The following is a 13,984-nucleotide window of genomic DNA, read 5'->3' on the forward strand; positions in this document are numbered from 1 at the left end:
TCCCCTCCCAGGCCTTCACTCTCCTTTCCGTCTGTTTCTCCCCTTTCATCCTCCCCATTCCATTCAGTTCTGTTCTCTTCACTTCTCTGGTCTTTTCCACTCCATCTTAAAAATGCTAAGTCCTATTTCCTGGATTGATTTTATGATGCACTGAGTTGTGACCTGTAATTGAAAAATGCTGTGGCAAAGACCACAAGGCGTTCATCAAAATCCATTTGCTCCCTCTCTGGTCACAGCGAGATTACATTTCCTAGCCTTCTGTACATTGAGATTTAACCAGGTGCCTAAGTGCTGTCTAGCAGAATGTGAGTTAAAGGAATATATACAGCTGTCAGGCCTGGCCCATAAAAACCTCCCTGGTGAGTTCCTTTATGTTCCTTTCCTCTCATGGCTAACTGGATGGCAATTACCAGAGGGGCCTTGGCAGCTGCCTTCTGAAGATGGCAGCACCATTGTCAACCTGGATACTTGGACTGTTACAGACAAAAGAATACACTCCTTGTTCATTCGACCCCTAAATCTTTGTGGCTATCTCTAAGTACAACTTAGCTTATTTTCCCTTATCCAATGACCAAGTAGAGGCTTGACTTTTTTTTTTTTTTTTTATTCTACTTTAAGTTCTGGGATACATGTGCAGAACATGCAACTTTGTTACATAGATATACACATGCCGTGGTGGTTTGCTGCACTCATCAATCCATCATCTGCATTAGGTGTTTCTCCTGATGCTCTACCTCCCCTAGCCCAGAAGTTTGACTTTTGAGAGACACCAGATCTCTGCTTAACACTGTCGTTTGCAGCTGTGGGCCACATTTAGGTATACAGTGCTGGTGTAAATATGTCTAAGAAGACAGGAGTTTATTCCAACACCTCATGAACACAAAAGTCCTGAAAGGTGACCTCATCACCAAGTCTCCATTGAACAACTGAATTTGTAACTTGTAAGATGGCCACATTCACACAATTACTGCTGCCTTTTTACGTGTGATGTGAGACAGCACAAATAGAATGAAAGCACAAATTTGTAAGAACGAGAAGACCAAAGCCTTAATGAGAAAAGATACATCAGATCTAAGTTTTTGTGAGAAATCCAGTTGAATGCTCACATGCATTCAGAGGCCACCTCAGCAGACAGCAAGGAAGGCTGGTCATTATGTGCCGGCTCTCCTTACACATCAAAGACAGGGCAAAAAATCTTGGACCTGTCAAGCAAGGTTTACATTTTCTTCTTCTCTTTTTCCTTTTATTTTTTATTTATTTATTGATTTTTGAGACAGAGTCTCACTCTGTCATCCAGGCTGGCGTGCAGTGGTGCGATCTTGGCTCACTGCAACCTCTGCCTCCTGGTTTCAAGCGATTCTCCTGCCTCAGCCTCCCTATTAGCTGGGCTTATAGGTGTGTGCCACCATGCCCAGCTAATTTTGTATTTTCACAGAGACAGGATTTTACCATGTTGTCCAGGCTGGTCTTACACTCCTTACCTCAAGTGATCTGCCTGCCTTGGCCTCCCAAAGTGCTGGGATTACAGGTGTGAGCCACCACACTCGGCCTTCCTTTTCCTTTTTCATGTGTCACGTCCCCAGTGGTACCTTCTGGCATGTTGTTGCTCAATATTTGCTTTTCACCAAGTAAGGGAAATGAAATGATTATATTTTAGGTTCTTTTCTTTTTTCCTGCTGTTCATCTTATGGGAACGTCAATGAACAGGATGATGGCTATGAGTAGCAGAACCAGAAAAGGAGAAAGCAGAGGCCTGTATAATTTCTAATCCGAGTTCTTTCATGTACGTAATTTAGAAATGACTAGAGACTTCTATAAAGTCCTTTCTTACGAGAAGCCAAGCTGATTTTAGGTAGTCATTTTTCCATACTTATCTTCATCATTGAATAGAAGGAAGGATTGTAGAACTGGAAGGGGCCTTTTGATTTTCTGGTCCAATATTGTCATTTTACAGCAGGCCACTGAAGTCCAGAGATGATGTGGGACTTCTCCAAGGTCATAAACATTAGTTTTTGCCAGAGTCTGCACTGAATTCTGCTTTCATCATGCTTGAATCTATTACTTTCAGTATACTGTATTTCCTCCCAGAAGTGAGTCCTATTTTCTTCCTTCTCCCTTCCTCCTTCCCTCTATCCCTTCCTCCTCCCCCTCCTCTTCCTCTTCCTCCTTCTCCTCCAGTTCTTCCTCCTCCTCCTCCTCCTCTCTTCTTTCCAAGGCTGCTGACAGCTGTATTCCTTGCGGAGCACACTGCTTGCCCGGCGCCCCCCTCTGGACACTGGGATGATGACTGTATCAGTCTGGTGGGGCATATCCCAGCTAGGTCTATACATATATTAATTCCTGGAGGGGTATTACTATGCCATGCCACACCATGCCATGCCACGCCATGTAAAGTAACAAACAGGACTCGCTGGGAATGATGTAACTCCCACCATGGAACATTACGCAGATCACTCTAGGGGTAACCCAAGCTTGATAATTTATAACAATCATCAGTACAATCCAGTGGTGTTGTGAGATTCATTTCCTCTTCCTAACCTCCTGGTGAAACCCTTAGCAAACTGTAGCGAAGAAATTGTCTCTGTCTTCGTCTGATCCAGGAATCTTTTCTTACACCATATTCATCGTCCTGACCATTGCCATGTGGCCAGTGCTGTTCTTGTCCCAAGCCACTTTGTAGGACTATTGATTGGTTGTATCTGGCCCTTATTAGCATTTGTAGAGAATTCTAAGTCCCTTTCTGCCACTGCTCCAAGTTCATTTTCAGCATGGGTCTATGTGACTGGTATTTAAAGGTGACCAAAGTTTCTCAACACGCTCTGCACAGACATCTGCATAGTTGTCAGAAGTGTCCTTTTCCCAAGGATCCAGGGCTTGCTCATCTCTGTTCTGAGCAGTTGCCCTGTGCACTACTACCTCTGGGTTCTGCCTCCATGTTTTCTGCTACACTGTGGCATTGTGGCGGGTTTCCGCGTTGGCTTAATTTGGTAAAAAGAGTGACTTCTGTATTACAGCCAAGCAGAAGATGGGCTGTATTTTGACTTTAAACACAGACCAGGGTATGTCCCTGCCAATGGGACTCTATTAGGCACTCTCCCTGGCTGCTAAAAATCTTGATGTTACTGCTTATCTTTCTATGTCTTTCCCCTCAGCATGGAGTGTGCAAGTGTATCGAAGGACCAACTACCCCCACAGCAATGCTCCTTATTTGGCAGGGAGAGGAGTTGATCCTATATGGTCCTATAATTTGATCTTGATTCATCAGGGTCCCTCAACTAAGTTGGGGAGACGAGCATGCCTCCCACTGTTTTGCTTTCGATTTGAGGCCCATTTCAGAAAAAGTGATTTGGTGGTCAGTGAGATTGTGCTTTTAAAAAACCACAAACCAAAACCCAAAACAAAACACTGGTGAAGCGGTGTGTCCAGAGTGGAAGTCTGGGCAGAGGGTGGCACTTGTATTCCCAGGTGAGCAATGGCACCAAATGGAGTGAGAGGACAATTGACATTGGCTTTCCAACTGCTGCGGTTCTCTCCTCTTCCATCTCTCTATTCCTCACCCTCACCTCCTTTCTCCTTTCTGATTCCTGCTTCCATGTAGCCCCTGTCATATACTCACCAGTTTATCAAGATAGTTAGCTGTCCACCAAAAATGTGTACTCTCCCTTCTGTGCTGTGGGAAGGTTACCGGGAGAAGGCAGCCTAGGCGGAGACTACCTTTTCTGTCCCTGCCTGCATATGTGTTCCCCACGATGGAATGTAAGCAGAGTAACGTCTCTTCTCTGGGTCAGGGCTTTAGAGAGTGGGTGCCTTCTCTGCTGCCTCTCTCCTCTTCCACCAGCCCAATGTGAAAGACTCTGGGGCTCTGGTGTGGTGGTTACAACCTTGGCAGTCATTGGAATGATCTGGGGATCCTTAAAAAAATCTTAACTGCTCAGAGTCCACCCCTAGGGATGCTAATTAATTGGGCTAAGGTGTAGTCCAAGTAGCAGGACAAGTTCCTTGGTGATTCTAGGAGGCGGCTAAGTCAGAGGACTGTTGTTTTGTGTGGCGTGGGGTGGGGAGTTGTATCCATAGCATGGAAAGCATCATGGGGAAGAAAGCTGCACATAGACCGGGAGCACCACATTAGAAAATGACTTAAATGAGAAACCTTTATTTTATTAAGGCTCTAGAAAGTTGGGATTTATTTGTTATAGCAGCTCAGTTACCTTGATTGTTATATCTTTTTAATGAGCACAGAGAGAATGCATCCTTAGCATGCTGAGATTTCATCCCAACACCTGCCATCTGCTTTGTTCTGTCATATTAAACTGTCCCACAGGTGGGCAACTAAGGTACTGGTGGGATGTGGAGATGCCCCTCTGCTCTGGGATGCCCACGCACCAGTCCTGCCACCATGAGAACCTTGAATCGGGTAGCAGCTCGTCTCGTAGCAAAAAGCTCACACGTGGAGATCATCGTCGTTTTATTTTAAAGAGGGTGATTCCTTCAGGTTTGCATTTGTTCTGTGATTCGATTAGGCTTTGTAATTCTGTTTACTGATATCCAGTGCTCAGGATGACACTTTTCTACTTGTGGGTTAGTGATAACACATTTAATTTTTTCCAAGCTTTCTGATACCACTCAGTGGGAGAAATAATTGTAGGTATTCGATTGCAGAATGTTTCTTGCCTAACTGTCTCGAAACTGCGGGGTATGTATTTGATTTCTTTGATTGATCTGTTTTGTGTATGTATTTTTCCAACTTCTTGAATAATTTAGGAGCAATCCTAAATTTCGGTTTGTGGCTAATTTGTTATCTAGCAATTATACATCCTCCTGAAGCAGCATATTTCACCAAGTGCCCGAAAGCAGAAAAGAATTGCTTTATAGGAAAAAATTCATTGCTACATGAATTTGGGCACACCGTGTAGCCCATCAGGTTCCTGGAAACCTGGTGCTTCTCTGAAAGTAAAGTTGTATTTTGAAAGGCAGAGGGTTGGTCCTACCTCTTGACATTAGCCTTGATGGGTTGGTAAGTTTTCTGTTTGCTGTAAGCTCTTTCCCTTGTGTTGAAAGCAATCATGAAAGGGAAAATGCCTGCTGGAGCTCCTGCACCAAGCTGGAAAACCTAGCCACAGAGAGGAAGAAGGAGCACACTTGCTCACCTGTTTTTGTACCCTTTGCTTGCACCTATGATCCAACTCTGTGGGAAGGGAAGTCAATTCTGGAGTGGAAATGGCTGTGGCAGCGAGGTAAGCAGCAATAATACAGGTGCTCTGGAACCATTTCAGGACACAGAGAGAGCTGCCCAAGTGGGCAATAATCCACCCTCAAGCAGGGCTGGCAAAGGGTTTTATCTTTACCAAACTGTACTTTTCTCCAGCCGCCTTAATGGGCTCCACAGGTAAGAGGCTGGGAGTTCACCTGCTAGATCTAAGAGCCATCATGTTCTTCTTCTTGGCACTGGAGACGGCCCTCTTTGTCATGCTCCTTTCTTGGATGTTTTCCAGGATTAAAACTCCAGAAGAGGGACAAGGTGGGGAAAAGGTTCCCCTTTTCTCTTCCTCACAGGGGAATTTAGCAGTCCTCATTGAAGAATCTTAAGGCTTTGGGCAGGATATGAGTTTGTATTTCCTCAATGACCTTTCAGCCAAAGACCACTGTGCACACACCTGTGGTTGAACAAGTTGAGTTTATCACTGGTTGCAAGGAGGAGACCATGCCATAGGGAACTGCAGGGAGCCTCAGCAGAAGGATGTTTCAAAGGATGTATTAGAAGATTTTGGCTTATGTTTGGTGATTTAGGGGAGGGTTCAAAAAACTGGGATTGCAGGTGTCCATCAATGGTGGGTTGGATAAAGAAAGTGTGGTACATATATACCACGGAATACTACACAGCTGTAAAAAGGAATGAAATTATGTTCTTTGCAGCAACATTCTTGGAGCTGGAGGCCATCATCCTAAGCAAATTAACACAGAAGTGAAACCAAATACCACATGTTCTCACCAGCCGGAACTAAGCATTGTCCATGACGTATGGACATAAAGATGGGAACAATGAACACTGGGGATTACAAATAGGAAGGGAGGAAAGGGTTGAAAAACTACCTATCAGGTACTGGGTTCCTACTTGGAGATGGGCTCATTAGAAGCCCAAACCTCTGCATCACACAACATACCCAAATAATAAACCTGCGCATGTATCCCCTGAATCTAAAATACAATTTTTTAAAAAAGGAAATAAAACTAGGGTTAGATGCACTCAAGACCTGGACACTTTCAGGAAGCAGGGGGATTTTATTGTTGGGTATCTTAAACAGTCCTCTGTAAGGTAGGAACAAGGAATCAGGCCAGAGCTCTGATTGGTTAAGAAGTGACTGTCTGGCCAGGCACCGTGGCTAATGCTTGTGATTGCAGCACTTTGGAAGGCTGAGCCAGATGGATCACCTGAGGTCAGGAGTTTGAGACCAGCCTGACCAACATGGAGAAACCCCTTCTTTATTAAAATTACAAAGCTTAGCTGGGCATGGTGGCACACACCTATAATCCCAGCTATTCAGGAGAATTGCTTGAACCTGGAAGGTGGAGGTGGCAGTGAGCTAAGATTGTGCCACTGTACTCCAGCCCGGGTGACAGAGCGAGACTCCATCTCAAAAAAAAAAAAAAAAAAAAAAAAAGAAAGAAAGAAAAAAGCAGAAATGAGGCCTGAAAAGTGAACTTAACAAAGAGGGGAAAAAGACTGAAAAGAAAGAGCTGAAAAGGAAGGGAGGAAGAGAAGAAGGAAATTGAGAACCAGACGAAGGAGAGGAAAATTCAGGCCAAGCTACCCCCTTATGTTACACTGTGGTTCAGTTATATTGAGTATGTCTCAAAATGAGTTTGCTACCAGCTGGAGCTTAGAAAACAATCATTTCATTCAACAGGAGTTTGGGTTGGAGTTGGATCAAATTTGACAGGGTTTAACCTGTAAAGAAAAGAAGGAAATGGAGCTCCGCAGTCTGATGGCCACTTGTGGCCTAGCGTTCTGGAAGCTGTTAGAATCCACAGCTTGGCGCCTTCACCGCTTTTCTTTCTGTTTGCATCCCATGATGCTCTTTTCAATCACAACTTGCATGGTTCCTGTGCAGGTATGAAAAAATCCCACCGTCTTTGAGTTAGGATGAAAAACAGCGTTTTCCTGCCCAGTCTCCGAGAGAAGGCAGTGCGAACAGATGGTGGAGGAAGCTGCACAGAGAACCTGCGTTCACCCCACCATGATGTGAGCAGGAAATCACACACGAAGGCTCTTTCCCCGCCTCTTGTGAATAACTTTTACAAGTAGCCAGTGGGAACTGGGGGAGCGGGGACGGGGGCATGCCTGCAGTTCCTTTCCTCCGAAGCCTTGGTTCTTTAAATTGGCAGCATGACCACTGTGTCCGTGCACACACAGGGGTATTTGAAGGCATCAGTGAAAAGGATGCAGAAGGTAAACATGAAGCAGAGGACACGGTGGGTTGGCAGATGTGGGCTGGGTCCCAGAAGCCCACATGGACCGAAGTTGACTCCATCCTGAGTTCTCAGTGTGGCTCTGTGTGTTCTGCTTCTCTGGGCATCTTGGGTAGTTGGAGTCTTTCTGGACACTTCTCAGTGCCTGGCTGTGCAGGGTAGAAACAAGTATTTGTGAAACTCGGGCCAGGCCAGGGTAAAATAGGTAAGATACTCATGGTGTGAATTTTCCATTACATTTCTTTTTAGAGATTGTTTTTCCTGAGAGAAATTCGTGTCCTATTACATAGATGACTTTAAAAAACCTCCACCAACTCTGAGTCTTCTTTGTGTGTGTTGTGTTTTGGGTTAAGAAAATCATTGTTAAAGTTGTTCTTCAAGGGGCTGCGGGGGTTGGGGTTGTGGGAGGGGGTCAAGGTTGGAGAGGGGTCAGGGTTGGGGGAGGTCCTTTATCTAGGCACTAGATTGTCTAAATTTCTTTGTTTTCTTTGCTTTACATTTTTGGCTGGGTGAATATTCCTGGAGAGATGGATTCCCTTCCTGTTCATGTAGGAATCAGACATTTTCACAGTAGAGAGTTGCTTTGAGACCCCACATACCTTATGTCTACTTCCACGGAGACACCTCATGTGTATTGGAGACAACAGTGTGTATTGTATGAAGTGGCAACATTTTATCCAGCAATCCCAAACCTGGTCATATTTTTTCATTCCTAATCCCTTAAATGTGCCCCAGAATCTCAGGAGAAAGCCCAGATCCCTGTAGGATTTGCCTCTTCCCTGGGAGGAATATAAAAGGTGAGAGAATATAAACAACTAGGAGAATAGAAAAGATGCCGAGCTCTGCCTTCCTCTTTAAAGAGGTCTCCTCCGTCCTCTGTTTGATTTGGAAATATCATTGTTTTGTTCTGGGAAAATGACTCTGAAATCTCAGCCGCTGATAGAAGGCTTGGTTACTGCAGCAGAAGGTGAATCAGAGATGTCTTTTGTTTCTTTTTTTTCACTGGAGTTGTCTGGTCTCCCGATCCTGACTTGAACCTCCTCGTTTCTCCAAGGGGCAGAAGCAGCTGACTTCTCTAGTAATTTACTTGGTGTTTTCCTCCCTGCAGGCAGGACCCATGATCTTCTTGGTCAGCTTCACAGCTGGTTTGTGGCGATGCTTATTGGATGTCTTTCCCCTTGGACGTTCAAGCTTAGTGTCCTCAAAGAGAAAGAAAGTGGGGCCTGTACCCAGCAAGGTACACATGCAGTCCCCTGCTGATCAATGTTTTCATATTGTGAGCACTTCTCTGCTTGGATTACATTCTCTTCCTGGATTACACTCACTGTGGGTGAAAATATCTGAGCAGCTGCTGAAGCCTCTAGTGAGTTTGCCTCATGCCTCCCCACTAGCCCTACAAGTTGCCTCCATCCTCTCTCATGAAAATCCTGAACATCCCTCAGACTCAGCCCTTCTGGGGCTTGCTTTTCTGCTAATTCATGGGCTGTTGCTCTGTTCCACAAGGAAGCACCCGTGGAACATGTGGAGTTCAAACTGGGGAGAAGGGAGCCAGGCTGGTGGAATAGGGAGAAAGCAGAAAGAGAAAGGAGGTGAGCAACAAGCCCACCTTTCTTCACAGTCTGGGATACACAGCCCTCCTGTGAAAGTAACTCAACAGTTTTCCCATGCCCAACCATCACCAAATACCTTCAAGTGAGCTCCCTGCAGCCCAACCTTGGCGTTGTCAATGCTGCACAAAGCCTTCTTCCAACAGACAGCATCAACACCATCCTACAAACTCTCTAGCAAGCCTTTGTTTCTTCCAAGTCAGCTTCTGCTGACTTGCCCATTGTCTCTCTGGCAACGTATTTTCCTACTTTCTCGATTAAATCTGCCTTCCTTTACCTGCAACTGTCTTGGTAAATTCTTTGACCCCCACACCACCGGCCACCATTCCCCCATGACAGAACAAACTTTTTAGTTGAGCAGAAAGGACATGTGTCAAGGAAAACCGACTTGATCCGAGTGTTTTGCGGTTTATTTTGAATATGTTCAGGAAATCATGAGAAACAGAAAATTGTCTTCATCAGAGACACTGCCTGAACTCAAAAAAACCACGAATGATAAGAATGATACTTGAGAATGAGGCCACAGTTCAGTTTATACCATGGCTTATCTCATTCTGGGATCCCTTGACCAGTGTGTTCTGGCTCAGAGTCTTACTTGTTTCTGTCTGCTTTGCAACTGTGCTGATACTACTGACTCACTCTGTTCTCTACCTCTAGGCTTGGCTTGTGGCTTCTGCTTACTGCTTTCTTCAGAGTGAGTTTTCCCACTTCTGTAGCCGCTGTGCCTGTTTTCCTCTCTGCGTATCACATTCAAATTCCCTGAGAGAGGTATTCCGTCTAGGCAGTCAGTGTGCAGGATAGAATGGCACCAATGAGCTGGGCTTTATTCTGGGCCACCTCCCACAGGGCACTGGCCTACCATCAGGTGGCTGCCCTTAGGTCAGATGTGAATACTTGGTTCAGTCACCTGTGACCAAGGTAGCAGAGTTACCTGGTACGAAACATGTCAGCCTAGGATAAGGAGCTTCAGAGAGGGATCTGCTGGTTGGTTGGTATAGCAAAGCTTTTCTTTTTCTTTCTTTTTTGTATTTCCTTTTTTGTTTTTTAGATGGAGTCTTGCACTGTCACCCAGACTGGAGTGCAGTTGCGCAGTCTCGGCTCACTGCAGTCTCCGCCTCCTGGGTTCAAGCAATTCTCCTGCCTCAGCCTCCTGAGTAGCTGGGACTACAGGCGCCTGCCACCATGCCTGGTTAATTTTTTGTATTTTTAGTAGAGATGGGATTTCACCATGTTAGCCAGGATGCTCTCGATCTCCTGACCTTGTGATCCGCCTGCCTCAGCCTCCCAAAGTGCTGGGATTACAGGTGTGAGCCACCATGCCCAGCCTTAGTAAAGCTTTTCAGAAATTATAAGGTAGCAAATAAGTGTGGCATTAGCAAAATGTTCTCTTAGTACTCTAGCTGAGGCCCGAAGAGGCTGAGATCATGATGGTCTGCGGTGGGCTTCCCTCTGCTTATGGTCTCAGGGACAACCTTATCTGAATGGCATAAGGTTCTTTGTGAGATCAGGCTCCTGCTTGGCATGCCAGCTTCACTTCCAGCCCCACAGATGCTATGTTGCAGCCACTGGGGCTCCTGGCAACGCCTGGATGATACCTCTGGATGATAGTGACATGTCCATGCAGGGGTACTAGGAAGAACTCCAATTGTTCTTTAATTTTGAGATGACACTTTTTTTTTTTTTTCTGAAACCTTACCCTACTCTAGACACTTAATATCCCTTTTGTTCCCTGCAGCCCTCTGTACCTGCCTTTATTACAGCACCTAGAGCACTGGGCTATGATTATTGGGTTGACATATCCACCTTGTTCACAGGATGGCTAGAAAAGGGACTGATTGTGATTATTATTATTTCTTTTTTTCAGGCAGAGTCTCTCTCTGATGCCCAGGCTGGAGTGTAGTGGCACGATCTCAGCTCACTGCAACCTCTGCCTCCCAGGTTCAAGCGATTCTCCTGCCTCAGCCTCCTAAGTAGCTGGGATTACAGATGCGCACCACCACACCCAGCTAATTTTTGTATTTTTAGTAGTGATGGGGTTTCATCATCTTGGTCATGGTGATCTCAAATTCCTGACCTAAAGTGATCCTCCTATCTTGGCCTCCCAGAGTGCTGGGATTACAGGCGTGAGCCACCGTACTTGGCTGTGATTTGCTCGTCTCTGGATCCCAGCAGCGTGGCCAGTGCTTGGTACCTACCACTACTGCTAGGACCAGCTCATGGTTTTAGCGCTATTAGTCTGCTCCTTGCACAATTTCAAAAGTGTTCCATGTGTTAACTATTTTAGTCCTTCCAAGAACCTTCTAAATAGGAGCTGTAAATATCATCATTTTATGTTTTGAGAAGTTGAAGCACAGACAGGCTGAGAAACTTGCCCGAGGATATGTGGTTAATAAGTGGTGGAGTCAGGATTCAAATCAGGCAAATTGTTTCAGAGTCTGTGCCTTGCCCACCGAGCAATACTGTCTCTTGGCAGTAAACATTGTAGAGGAGCTAGTAGGCATTCAGTTAGTATTGAGAAAAGAAAGAAGCCACTACTGGGGCTCTGAGAGAGAAGGAAGAGGCAGGAGAAAACATTCTAGGGGAGGGAAACGAGGCATACGAGAACATTCGTGTGAGCCTTGGGAAGTGGAGCTGGACTTGCCAGTTGGATCGCATCATGGGGCAAGACAAGGGGCTGGGCTTTTGAGGAAGGTGGTGACATGATTAAAAGGAAATTTAAAGATCGATCTGGCTTCAGGGTACAAAATGGTTTAAAATGGGAAGAGAATGAACACAACTAGGAGGCCATGAACATCATCTCCTGAGGCAATAGAGTGGTGGAGTTATTAGCATGGACCTGAGCTCAGACAAATGAGTGGTCTGAGTCTAGCTTCTGTCACTTGTCATTGTGTAGCGTCTCTCAATCTCCAAGCGCCTATTCCTTCAACTAGAAAACATTATGACTCACCTCTTACATTGTGGTAAGGATTAAAGGTATGTTTGCTAAGGACTTAGGCCAGAACCCTGACCTTATTCTCCTTTTGTCTTGGGTCGAGATGATGAGAGTCTGTGCTTGTGTAGTAACACTGGGAAGAAAATGGATGGGAAAATGAGACTCTGTAGAACTTGCTGATTGATGGCTGCTGAAAAGTTGAGGCAACGAAGGGTCAGTGAATGGTTAGTGCAGGGGGTCAACTCAGAGGCCTGGGTTCTGGGTGGTTTGGTTTTGTCATTGCTTTCGCCGTATCATTCATCTACATTGCTGGATCTCAGTTCCTTCTCTAGGATGTGAAAACGGTAGACTGACAGTTGCTCATTTTTCTTTCCACTTGGAATGCTATGACAACATGTCTAGAGGGGTTGGAGTCTGGACACCTGGGAGAATAGAAAAGATGCTGAGCTCTGGCTTCCTCTTTAAAGAGGTCCCCAACCGCCTTTTATTAATCCTGTCCTTTGTCTTCTCTTTGATTTGGAACTATCATTATTTTGTTCTGGGAAAATGACTCTGAAATCTCAGCTACTGATAGAAGGCTTGGTTATTACAGCAGACGATGAATCAGAGATAATTTTTTTTTTCTTTCTTTCTTTCTTTTTCTTTCTGGAATCCTCTGGTCTACCCTGATTTGAGTTTCCTCGTTTCTCTGAGCGTGGAAGCAGCTGATTTCTCTGGTCATTTACCCTGTGTTTTCCTCCCTGCAGGCAGGACCCGTGATCTTCTTGGTCAGCTTCACAGCTGATTTCTGGTGATGTTTTGTGGATGTCTTTCCCCTTGAACATTCAAGCTCAGCATTCTCAAAGAGAAAGAAAGTGGGGCCTGTACCCAGCAAGGTACATATGCAGTCTCCTGCTAATCACTGTTTTCATATCGTGAGCGCTTCTCTGCCTGGATTACATTCACTGTGGATGAAATTAAATATCTGAGCACTTGCTGATGCCTCTAGTGAGCTTGTTTCCATGGCAGCCTTCAAAGGTCTTCTCAAAAAAAAAAAGTGATAGTTTATTTTCAATTAACAAAGGGCAAAGAGGTCTTTTCTGCAGTTTTGCTTATGGGAATTTCAGATAAAATATCCCAGCCCTACAGGTGCTATATAACCTCTCACCCACTTATCTTTACGGAGCTCTGAGGAGGATTGTTGATTTCTGTAACAGTGCAGCACCCCAGACACAGGATGTTGGTGATATGGACCAACAAAAGAATGTAAGTTCTTAATAAAAAAGGGAAACATTATGAAATTGAGCTACTGGGCATTAATAAAGTACCTACTGATAATTCCACCTGCTAGAGATGGCAGATTTTCATCCTTTCAGAGTTCTGGATTGGGTGTCAAGGCTGGATGTCCATCTCATAGAAGAGTGAATGGTAGCATTCTTTGAGCTGCTAACCAAAGGCAAAAGTCCAATCAGCCACCATATTAAACATTCCCAGAATCACAGCCTCTCTGAGGAGTAAAAAGTAATTATTATGCAGGTATGCTCCATCAAAGAGCAGCTAACCATGTGGAAATTTACCATAATGCAATTGAAAGAATAGGAGACAATTTTTCCCTAGAGCCTCAGAAAATGAGGCTTATGATCTGAGGGGATTTGGCTTACTTTTCTGGTTATGGGTTTTCATCCAATAATTAGCCTGGGAAGTTCCTCTTGTCTTTCCAGCTCTTCCGTGTTCTTAAGTTGCCCCCCTCCTTTTTTTTGGTAGAGATGGGGGTCTTGCTATGTTGTCCAGGCTGGTCTTGAACTCCTGGCCTCAAACAATCCTCCTTTCCTTGGCCTCTCGAAGTGCTGGGATTACAGGTGTAAGCCACCACATGTGGCCTTAAGTTATTATTTCTACAGCTTTTCATTTTTCTTTGATTTCAGCTGGAAGATTGATCTGAGTAACGCAGCTGTTTTTTTTCCAGGCACTGGAAGTCTAGAGTGATCTCTCAAAATGC

General features: G+C 45.0%; 1 protein-coding gene across 6 annotated transcripts in view; it reads left to right on the plus strand.

Annotated features, from left to right (window-relative positions):
- Nucleotides 1-13,984, plus strand: part of TSPYL5 (TSPY like 5) — a 282,157-nt gene that overhangs the window by 84,667 nt on the left and 183,506 nt on the right. Inside the window, exon 5 of one of the 6 annotated variants that reach the window (XR_012514055.1) lies at nucleotides 12,753-12,881. The exons of the other annotated variants lie outside the window; for them this stretch is intronic. The gene's annotated coding sequence lies outside the window, so the exon portion shown is untranslated. The remainder of the gene's footprint in view (nucleotides 1-12,752; nucleotides 12,882-13,984) is intronic. 6 annotated transcript variants of the gene reach the window in all.

The sequence above is a fragment of the Saimiri boliviensis genome, chromosome 15 (genome assembly GCF_048565385.1).
Source record: "Saimiri boliviensis isolate mSaiBol1 chromosome 15, mSaiBol1.pri, whole genome shotgun sequence".
Lineage (NCBI taxonomy): Eukaryota > Metazoa > Chordata > Mammalia > Primates > Cebidae > Saimiri > Saimiri boliviensis.